The 11,848-nt window shown below is 32.9% G+C and overlaps 1 long non-coding RNA gene across 1 annotated transcript; it reads right to left on the bottom strand.

Moving 5' to 3' along the window:
• Nucleotides 1–552: 552 nt before the first annotated feature.
• On the bottom strand, nucleotides 553–1,652 carry LOC135147134 (uncharacterized). The gene is made up of 3 exons (XR_010284651.1): nucleotides 1,291–1,652; nucleotides 742–883; nucleotides 553–630 (listed from the first exon to the last, which is right to left on the bottom strand). It is a non-coding gene; the product is annotated as an uncharacterized LOC135147134 (long non-coding RNA).
• Between the last annotated feature and the right edge of the window lie 10,196 nt (nucleotides 1,653–11,848).

Raw genomic sequence — 11,848 nt, 5'->3', positions numbered from 1 at the left:
ACAAATATCTTCCTGAACAAGTGTTAGTTTGTTCTCCCTCGTAATCTATGGAATTTAAGAGAAAGAAAGGTATTTTTAGAGAAAATAAGAGGTATTAGTTAAGCTGTAGGGGCGAGAGGCCCGGAGATGATATTCGGGTGCAAATTCGTTATGATAAGATTTATGAAGGAATTAAGTAACAAGTGAATATTAATAATTTTATGGAAAGTTTTTAATCCAAAGAATGGAATGGAGCAAAGATATAATATATGTGTTACACATCCAAAATGTGGTTCAAATATTGTTATATCTCCCCTCATATTACATCGAAGTAAATGAAGCCTTCGATTTTATACTTAATTAGTCTGGATTCATGCGAAAGTTCTGAGTAATTGTTTTAAAAATATTCTGAATCCTGAAATGAAGTAGTGACTACAGAGTTCAGCAACCAAAATCACAAAGAACTTCTATAAATAAAAATTTCAAATGAAATCACATTTTCAACTAGTAACATATGCCTCAATGAATGAAAAATAATAATTGTAGTAGTACTAACAAAGGTACAAAAAAATTTGAATACCTGCGAGACGTGGTATTCAGGACCATTTGTTAAGGAGAAAGTCACAAAGCCTTGTGATTGCTCTGTCTCTTCTGTTGGACAGATAGGAAAAAAACAAAAAAATGGTTAGAAGAAAAAGGCATCGAATATATAATTAGGTGAACCACCAAGGGAAAAAAATGTTTATTGCAAAAAACACAGACCCAAAACTGGCTTCGTCCAACAGGGCTTAAGGTCAAGGACATCCTCCTTCCAAGGGCCTTCGATTTCCTTAGTAAGAATTTCGGGGCTGTTTTCTGAAGCTGCGTTAGTAGTTTCAAAACGCACGGTTGTGGATTCCGGATGCTTCATTAATACAAAAGGAGATATTAGCAATGATAAATAAGGAGTCCTGCCATATCAAATCAACAAATCTTGAATAAACTGAAGATTCAACTCATAAACAGTTAGCCAATCCAAAGCTTGCAGATTCACACACACACTGACACATTAGAAGCTCAAATTGGAATTGAAAAGAAGCACATCTGCTGCTGCAAGTCCATTTGTAAATCAAAAAATGTGGTGATCACAGGAATTGGCCTGTCTTTATTTGTTCAAAGGAAGAAAAGGTCTAATCTTTGTGTAAAAGAAGCAAGTGTGTGGACATATAGTTGTAAAAAAAAATCAGCTACTACACTAAGCTAACAGAACATATTGAGAATCTATAACAAGATATACAGAAAGAGAGTGAGAGAGAGAGAGAGAGAGCATACTTGAATGAGAGGAGGAGAGAAATCACGAAAGTGTTCTCTATGGATCATGTTACCAAGCATTACAACATTGTTACGGTGAGCACTCCTGCTACTAGTTGTCTTGGATCCATCCCCATTTCAACCACTTGTTTTTCCTCTTCAGATCCAAATCAGTTCCTACTCTCTCTTCTGCTCTCTCTCAAGTGAAGCCACAAGTTATCACTTTAAGACACTCACACATATGTATACACACAACTACCAATGAGATGCACCCACAACAATATAATAGAGTGGGGAAGAGAGGAGCTGGAGTGACTCAGTGAGCGACTTGGAGATTTTCTTTACACTTTATATTAATCTTGTATAATATACTCCACTTAACCATTTTTCCTTCCTTTCCTTTATATACAATATCTTTAATTATGGGAGTGTTAGGCCGTACTGTTAATCTGACTTCTCGTTTTATAACTTAGAAGTACTTGTTCGTACCATGTAAAAAATCAAAAAATATCTATAAAAGTTGAAAATACGTAGTTTTTGTTTCATGATTCCGTTTATTTGCAAACATTTTAGTCACTTATAATTCTTAACTTACGTTTAATTTCTACTTCAAATCTTTACTTTAAGCAAGAAACACTTCTTTTAAACTCATCCAAATGGTCCCATAATCTTTTCGACAAAATATATTATATATTTGATTAAAAAATTAGATTTAAAATCCGTTAACTCATCATTGTTAATAAATAAATAATTTTAATTTTTACTCTGGGAAAATAAAGGAATTATTTTCAGATTGCTGATCCATGTAAATACAATACTTCATTTATGAGTATTTTTATCATTAATTACAGAATTCATAAATATTAATAGCTTGCTGTTTATTATTATTTTCGGGTTTTTTATAGTGTGCCATGTACACACACTAAGCATCAAAATTTATAAATTTGGATAGTTTCAATTTGGCTTACCTTCTTTGATAATGGTGGACTTACAACAACCACACCAATCAAAACCCATATGCACACACTAGACAAATCCTATTATTTTTATGGTTATGCAGTTATGCTATATGTAATACAGTAGTAATGGTTTATTTTTGGTATAACCAGGCGGATCTGGTCATGTAACATGTGTGCATGTGTGTTTTGTTGGATGAGTTTGAATGCATGTTAGTGTGTGATTAGAAAAAGAAATCGGAGGCTCGGAACAAAAAGCAAATTGTGGTATGATGATAATGATAAGAAAGTAATTGTTGCTGAAATACATGGAAAAAGGAAATTAAATTGTGTAAATATAACTCGTGTAGTATAGGTGTATATGAGTGTCGGCTAGCAAAGTGATGTCCTGAAATAGACTCTTGTCGGCTGCCTGTTACTTCTCCTTGATTAGCGATCATCATACTCCGGAGCTTATGCTTTCTTGGTCAAAATTAAGGAAAACTCTGTCAATAATTATGTAATAATATTTAAATATTATTAATTTCTCCGTTTCCCCCGTTTTCTTGTCATTTTCTTCTTTCTGAGATCTTATTTTTTCTAACTATTCTTTCAAGATTTTTAAGGTATATTAAATGTGAACAATTTTATTATAGTTGTCTGAATGAACAACAAATATATCAATATTATCATTTGATAAAAATGATATATTTCTAATTATATCTTCTTTTATATATAATTATTATATAAAACTTCAAATAAGTTACATAAAGCTCATATATCATCGTCCCGATAAAAAGTTTCATCTAGCACGAAAAATTCATGCATGTGAAATATATCTAAATATTTTTTTAAATAAAAGTTTAAGTAAAACTTTAATAAGAGGGCGTTTGGAATATACACTTCACTTCAAATGATTGATTTCAAATGACAGGATCTGAGTTGTTTCAAATTCCAAAGTTTATATTAATATTTGAATGTTTTGGATTTCAAATGAAATCCAAATCCATATTTCCAAATAATATTTGAAGTTGTTCTCTCCCTTGAATCCAAAAATCTGCATCTTACATTAACATAACGGTTTTCGTGATATCAAACTGAATTTCATGCAATCTGACACTGATTATAACCTATTCACCAAATGTTCAGGTAATTTATCACCTTGGTGCTATTTTACATTAATGACCTCTTAATTGTTACTCAAATGTTGAGATAGAACACTTGAAAGACATGTTGAATAAACAATTTCATATGAAGGACGTAGGCTCTGTAATTTAGTCACTTTAAACTAACTCCAAATACTGGTAGTCCTGTTGATACTCACCCTTATCAACGATTGATTGAAAAACTCATTTATCTAACAGTGACCCGTCTTGATATAACTTTTTCAGTTCACATTCTCAGCCAATATATGCATCAACCAACGAGTGCACACATGCAGGCAGCCAAACGCTTGCTGCGTTACTTTGTTGGCAAACCCTCTCAGGGAATTCTTCGTACTTCTACATATGATTTGGTTGTTCATGCTTATTCAAATAGTGATTGAACTTTTGCAAAGTGCATACATATCCTATTTATATGATCAATCCCATTGATATAGTTCTCTAGATAAGTACCACCATGGGATAAGGTCCTTATCCCACCTAATTTGGTAATTATCCTGATGTTACTCAAAGTATGCCACTTGAAGCCTTCTAATCCCATACAAATTCGAATATATCCATATAGTGTGTTAATTATTACATATTTATCTTGATTAGATAGATATATCAATAGATATACTCCTAGAGTCGCGCTCAAGAGAGAACCAGTCCTTAAAATAGAACCATAGGGCTAAGGTTCTGCTGCAGAACCCTAAATTTTAAATAAATTTTTGGGATCTAAATCTAAATACATGTTTTTTCATCGTTGTGTGTGTTCAAAAATAATTTTATAAATAATACATGGATATTGACTTTTTTTGCATGTGAAATTCTGCTGCAGAACCCTAACTAATACTAGAAATAAGGTAAGGGTTCTGTGGGTTCTCTTGAACATGACTCTATAATCCTAATACTCCACTAAATCGTTCTCCTAAAATATAGGAAGAAGAGTTCTAGCAGGAATTTGCTAGCATGTCAACCTGACGGAAGTAACCTCCTAATCGAAGTCCTGACATTTGTAACCCATGCTTCACAAAGTGATAATCCCAGTCGAAGGTAACCCTCCTGATGCATCCAGATGGACCCCCTATCCCTACAGAAACCTTTCCAGGGTTTACATTATCGCCTGTAGCCTCCATACGCAATCCTAAAAGTCGTAACTCGAGAATCACATAGTGGTAACCCCAACTAAGGGTAACTCATGTAATACTTGTTGGGTTTCGGAGCAATAAAACGCAGCGAAAAGTAACGTAAAATCAAAATTTTCCGAAACCCTAACCGCAGGATCCATCAATAATGCATGGCTGATTATGAAGATACGAAATAATACCTTATTAAAGCTTTACGTTAGCGAAAGATGGAGGTCCAAAATAAGGAATCACCACGCAGCCCTCGGTCTAAGGATCGCGTCTCTAAACAGTCCACACGAACGCCTGATCGCCTAATGATCACCGGAGCCGGTACTAGCCGAAATCAACCCCTCTCTCTCTCTCTAGCCTCTCCTGATGTAGAGCTGCTAGGGTTTATAAAACGAATTTATAACTCATAACCCTAAAACAATACATCATTATGTATTTATAGGGAAAGGAGAAAGATGGGCCTAACCCTAATTGGTTTTAGGCTTCTCCAAATCCAATCCGATTTAGGTTTTAATATTAAATTCGAAATCCTGATTATTTAATTAAGACCGACCCAACTAAACAATTTATTTTGAATTTAATCATTTAATTTAAATTCAGAATTTAAATTAAAACTCCTTTAAACGTTCTAAGTGTGTGACCATTTAGGTTATTATTACGTTGGTAATAATTTTAATATGTCATAATAAAATTATAAACAATGAGCGGCATCTAGTAATACATCATTGCTACCCAAGTAATAATAATAATTGGTGATTCAATTAAACCTATTGTGAATAATGTACAATGTAATATAATCCTTTTAATCTTATATTATAGATCAAACTCGAGGCATGCATTGTGTCATCCTTTTCAACGTTTAATCCGAATTTCCTTGATCAATGAGTAGACTATTAAACAAATCAATATTTGAGCACGGCCATGCATTTCATAGTCTCACTCAATCAATAGGCCAATAATATCACTCCTAGAATAGGAGGGTTAAATCCTTTCTAGATCATTCATATTTCTCATATGATTCATAATATACCCAATATACATTTTATCATCACCTGGTCAAGGGTAACTTTTAATGCAACCAAAGTATATTAATTCTCATATAGAAATATAATGATATCAAGTCAGAGGATCATTACAACATTATCACAGTGAGAATTTCTAATGACACTTATTAACATGTAAAATCTCACGGTGGGTCATTCCGTGCCATGTGTTAATACATGCACTTGTGTTCTTGACTTTAGTATCACTATACTTATGATCAATGAAATGTGATCATCAGTCAACAAACACACTAATCTCAATGCATTACTATTGTCCCTTAATAATAATGCTCGACTATGGACCTTTAGGAATATCGATACTATTCTCATAATCTCATTTCTAAGTCACGCACTTAGAGATATAGAATTACATATCATATTCCAAAGACATTTATTATGCTATAAATTTATCACGCAGTAAATAAAAAAAATAATAAATATCTATTCAATAATCAATAAAACATAATTCATAATAGGTTACATTCAAACATAATAGCATTATCTCTAGGACACCAATACTAACAATACTTTCCGACGAATGCGTTCATCTTCTAGGGTCGAAGTCTCAATCCTTTATCAAATACTCCAATCAAATCCAAATAATATAGTAGGCTATAAAATAAACTCATGGAAATTTTTGACACTCACTTCCCATATCTAAGTTTATTTTACTCTTTTGTTTCAAAATATCACTTCAAGATATGTTAGAAAATTTAAATATTCTTTTATTTTCTTTCATATCATAAAATAGATTCCAGAACAAAGCGTATGGGCGGGATTAAATTTCAATAGAAATTTGCTGAGAGAATTAAATTCGTGAGATATTAACTAAAATTTGTCGAATTCGTAAGACATAGTACTACTATATTAATTGGTTATATTTTAAAAATGAAAAAAATTGTATATATATAATATTATTTCATATTGTTATAAATAGAATATATATTATTTTAACATGTTAATTGATGATGTGAAATTTTTCATAACTTTTAGAGGTTAATTAAATATAGCCAATACGAGGAGGTTGACTGTTATTATGGACAAGGAGAAAACGTTATTTAAGTTGTGGTTTTCTATATAAGGTTGTTGGCATTCTAGTATATTAAATAATAGATTAATAATTATATATATAATTATTTATTTAAAAAAATTACATCATTCAGTTGTTGGGCTCCTGATACCGCTCAAAGATGATTCATCAGACCTTGAACATGAACCAAAGAAAACCTTATTTACCTTTTAATAAACAAAAAGTAGTATATATGAGGTAAGAAGAAGCAAAGCGGGAGGGTGAGAGGTCGTTAAAACATAAAAAAGGGGTAGTTTAATTTACAAGGCAAGAGAATCATCTACTCTGTCTCTTTTGACCTTTTTCTGCCACCGACAGTCAGAGAAAATGATACAATGCCAAACAAACACCCACCCTCTCCCACCTTTTTTTATTTAATACTAAACTATTACCACTGAACTATCTATTTCTAAACTACCTGTTGCCCGTTGGCGTTGCCCTATATATATTTCATCAACCGTCACTCTCTGCTATATTTCCGCTAACTATTGCACACAAAGACATTAAGCCTGTTTGTCCGGATTTTAAGATGAAAAATGTTCGTTTAACAAGTTAGAAGCCGACTTAAAGTTAGAAATAAGTCAGAAACTAACTTAAAACCAACCGTTAGTTTGATGTACTTTTTCAAGTGATATTTTTTTAAAATTTTTTTGATAAAAATTATTCATAAGACATAAATTACCGATAAATCACTTTTATTTTTGTTATTCTATTTTTAATAACTTATAAGTCATTAATAATTCAAAATTATTCGAACAAATATTTTAAACTCTCAGTTTATTACATAAGCCACATTAAATCACGTTAAATCATAAGTCGTATTTAATTATAAATTATAAACTCAGGCAAACGAGCTCCTAGACTTTAGATTTATAACCATGCGATGTATTATCGAATATTTTATTTTAGTAGGAACAATATTTTGGAATTCTAAATACAATTCTCTAAACTCAAAAATAATTGCAAGTGTGTATCATATATATAAATTTTTGAAATAATTATTCGAAAACATGCAGACAATTAGACAAACGTCACAGACACCTTTTATGACTGTCACAAAGCCAGCAAAGCATCCTAGATAAACTACTCTATTGGATAGTACTACTATAAGTATCCTTTCTTGCTTCACAAGTCGTCTAAGTATTAGTACCAGCAGTAGCCCTGGGGATCCATCACAAAATTCGCAATGTAAGAACCCATAGCCTCATTTCCAAAGCCCAGATACAATACCAGAAGAGGGTTATGCAACAATATCCGCAGTAGTTACAAAAAGTTTATTATCGATAATTTACTTACAAAATAACGTGCCTGATTAGTTAGGTTTAATAAGATATTACAGGTTTTGTCTTTTTACACGTATTTTAACACATATTAAAGTATTAAAGATCATAAAATATGAATATACATTTTATTTTAAAGAAAAGTTCTGTGAAGACCACTATTTTATGAGAGACCTTTGAGACCACTTATATTCTACAATTAAAACACAATAATATTTTATCTTTTATATAATATATGAAGTTGTATTCTACATATAAAGAGAAGTTTGGATTGGAAACATAGGGGCTGTTTGGGAGCCAGAAGCCATTTCTGCTTCTGGCTTCTGCTTTTCTTGATTCGTTTGTGTAAAAAAGTAGAAGTACTTTTAAGAAGCTGAGAATGCTAGCTTCTCTCTCACAGCTTCTGCTTTTTTCCCAAACACTTTATTAACTTATTTACTTCTCACTTCTACTCCACTTCTTTACTTTAAGCATGGAATCACTTTTTTTAAGCTTGGCCAAACGGGCCCATAGTTTGTATGTTTGAAGTGGTATATATAAAACAATGTTTGAAATGGAAACAGAATCAAGATATAACGGAAAAAAATGAAAAATGAAAATGCAATTTTTTATTTATAAAATTGTCCCTCTTTAAAATAATTAGTATATCAAATAAGATCTATCTATTTAAGATACACTCCAAGGTTTGCACTTCGACACTCTTACCGTCCTCCTCCAAACTCAGCCTTTATCTATATATTTTATGATTTTCAAGGCAAGATGTCCAAAAAAAAAATATATAACTACTGTATATAGTTTCAAGGTAAGTTGTCCAAAAAATATATAACAACTATATGCAGTCAGCTCTATTTCAGTTCCAACATAACACAAAAATTTCCATTTCTTTTATAAGTTATAACATCCTCTTTTATGTTTCAACAAATATATTACAGACTTCTGCAGATTATAATTATTCTATCTATTGGTTTAGAACATCTTAATCCCACCCCTACTTTTAGATTGAATTTGGTTAGGTGAAGTCGAGTTGATTGTACTCTATAAAAATTTATATATCAAACAAATTTATAAATTTTAGAATTACAAATTTAAAATATTCATAAAATAATTATTATAGTGTTGATCTTTCAATTTAGTTAGTATTTGAACTTTAATGTATTAAATTATATGATAATCAATCATGATTATCACATCGATGAGTCGAGGCGAGTCGATAGACCTCCCGCTAGTCGCCTAGTCGTAGATTAGTCACTGAAAAATATATATTATAAATTAAAAATTTATTATATACATATAAACACATACATATATTTGTATTATGTATTTTTCATCATATTTTATTTCAGATTCTAAGGATTCAGTAACCGGACACTTAAAGAAAATGATGGAAAAGCGAAAATAGTTAACAACAAAGCAAAGTACTCACACATAACATATGTATCACGTTCAAGCTCACAATTGATAAATATCAATTATGTGATACTGATGGGACGTGATCTAAACTCAACTAGTCGACTAGTCATTGATTAGTCGACCAAACGATCGAAATATCGACATTCAGCTAGTCGACATCATCTAGTCGACATCCATTCACCGCTCAGTCGACGAGTCGTCGACTAGTCGACCAACACGACAATCATGTAATCAATTTACATTAAAATATGTTATATATTTGATAACGTATAGTTCTATATTTATATAAATATATAGTTATTTAAAAAAAAGAGCCGGAAAAATAGGCATGTGAAATATTTTAAGAGTACATTTGGATAGGTTATAATTTATAATTAAAACTTGTGACTATAGTGACTTATTGTTATGTTAGCTCTAAATTATCGGTTTGTATAATTTTATATCATTATATGACTTATGATTTACTTAAATAATAAAAAACAAATTTAATAAATTATATATATATATATATATATATATATATATATATTAGTGTTAAACTTGCTTTTTATTAAAATATTTTAAGATTGAATAAGTTGATTAAAAAGTTTATCTTATAAATTCTGGTTTTAAGCCGTTCCTGACTTATTAGTAATTTTAAGGGGACTTCTATTTTCTACACAAACAGTATTTTTCAGTTTAAAAAAAAAAATAAAATCCGGACATATAAGTCCAAACAAACACATTCTAAATTTGACTTAATTATTCTAATCAGTTATATATTAACCTTTTTAACATTAAATTAATCTGAAAAGATGGTCCGATCAATTCAAATTGAATCATTCAACCAACTTATGGACACTCCAAGGCATCAATGAGGCATCAATCATTAATGTTTTATTTAGTTTTTTTTTTTTTTTTTTTTGAACAGCAAATGCATAGATATAAGAAAACCACGAAGTGGTACAAAAGAAACCGAGGCACCTACATATGATGCCCATAAAATCTCCAGATTATATCTAGGGAGATCAAAAGATAATAACCTAACCGAAACCAACACCAACTTACAGCCATAAACCTACGTTACCTCAAAAGCTACTAGCATGCCTACAGCAACTCCACCCTCCTCTATGTCAAGGTCATCTTCAAACACAAAATTATGAATCTCAGCTTCTTGATTCTCCGGGGCTTGAGGAGCAAGTTGGAAGGCTGCACCAGCCAAGAAATTCGCAGCCAGCCCTACCTCCATTGGTCCATGAGGTGCTGCCAGGGCCACTTCAAGCTGCTCCAACTCCTCCTCAACCATTTCAGCTTCAATGAGGTCCTGGTCATGAGGACCAAGACCAATGTCTAAGTCCATAAGCTCTGCTGCTCGACCCAGGGGTTCAGCGAAGAAAAAGAGACGAGTAAAGAGCTCAGCACCCAAGAGAGCCAGGTAAGTTGCCACCCTGTTTCTACGAGGATAAACATAGAGGATAGAGCAGCTCCAGGAGGAATTGCTCTTCAGAATCCTGATCTGTTGAACAATGCTCGCAATTTCCGGCGTAGCCGCCGCATTTGGGAACTTGATGGCCCCAAATGCCTCCAGATTATCAGTCTCCACCACCACCTGGCGGGTGGTGTCCAGAAAAGCTCTACGCATCCCACAGAAGATGGCCCATAACTGGTTACCTAGAGGAGACAACCTACGAACTGAACCCACAATGCTGCTGATAAGATTGCCATTAGATCTACGCAAGATGGCGGCCAGGCCAGTGATGTTACCATTCGGAGTTGCAACATCGAGAGTGACACCATGGCAGTTTACCTTGGTGATTCCAAGAGAGGGCGCCTTCCAGTGGTGATCCATGATGATAGAGAAGAGAGAAATGGTAAGTAAGAGATGAGCAAGGAACATAACAGCACTTGCTCTTTAAATAGAGAAAATTCTAGCAATCCACTGTAGCCAACATCTTGGTATCCCCGAGGTAAAACAAAAAGTCTAATATACGGAGGGTATGCGGCAGAAGTCTGGGAAACCGTCAAATAAAAAAGGAGGTAGGCCGCAGAAGGACAACAAAAGATATGTAGAATCCAGCACATGGGCAGAGGAAATCTAAATAGAAGATTTCCGGCGCACAGCAGGAATAGGGAGAGACTGTACTAGTAGATCATCATTGCCTAGGCTTTCCAACAACCAAATCAACCCGAGAGGCTCCAGACTTTGCTAAATAATCTGCCTCGGAGTTGAGAGCTCTATTTATGTGATGAGCCCAAATCGTATCATATTCCAGCCCAAAAACAGAGAAGTCCATTGGACTATGCTCAATGCCACCAAGCCCTGATTTATATCTCAAAAACTGAGACACAACTATTGAAGAATCCAAACATATTAAGACTTTAGAATTTTGCCAGTGACGTTGAATAACTCTACAAGCAAGCATAAAAGCTTCATATTCTGCAAATAAGCTTGATGTCGCCTTTGAGGGGCCTGAGAAAACATACAGAATATTTAAATTGCTGTCCAGAAACAACCCCCCCACTCCTGAAGATTTGGGTGAGAACGCTCCATCTGTGAACACCACAACCTCATATTTTTTAAA

The sequence above is a fragment of the Daucus carota genome, chromosome 6 (assembly GCF_001625215.2).
Source record: "Daucus carota subsp. sativus chromosome 6, DH1 v3.0, whole genome shotgun sequence".
Lineage (NCBI taxonomy): Eukaryota > Viridiplantae > Streptophyta > Magnoliopsida > Apiales > Apiaceae > Daucus > Daucus carota.
Note: the sequence above shows the minus strand (reverse complement) of the source record. Positions and strands in the feature narration are given on the sequence as shown.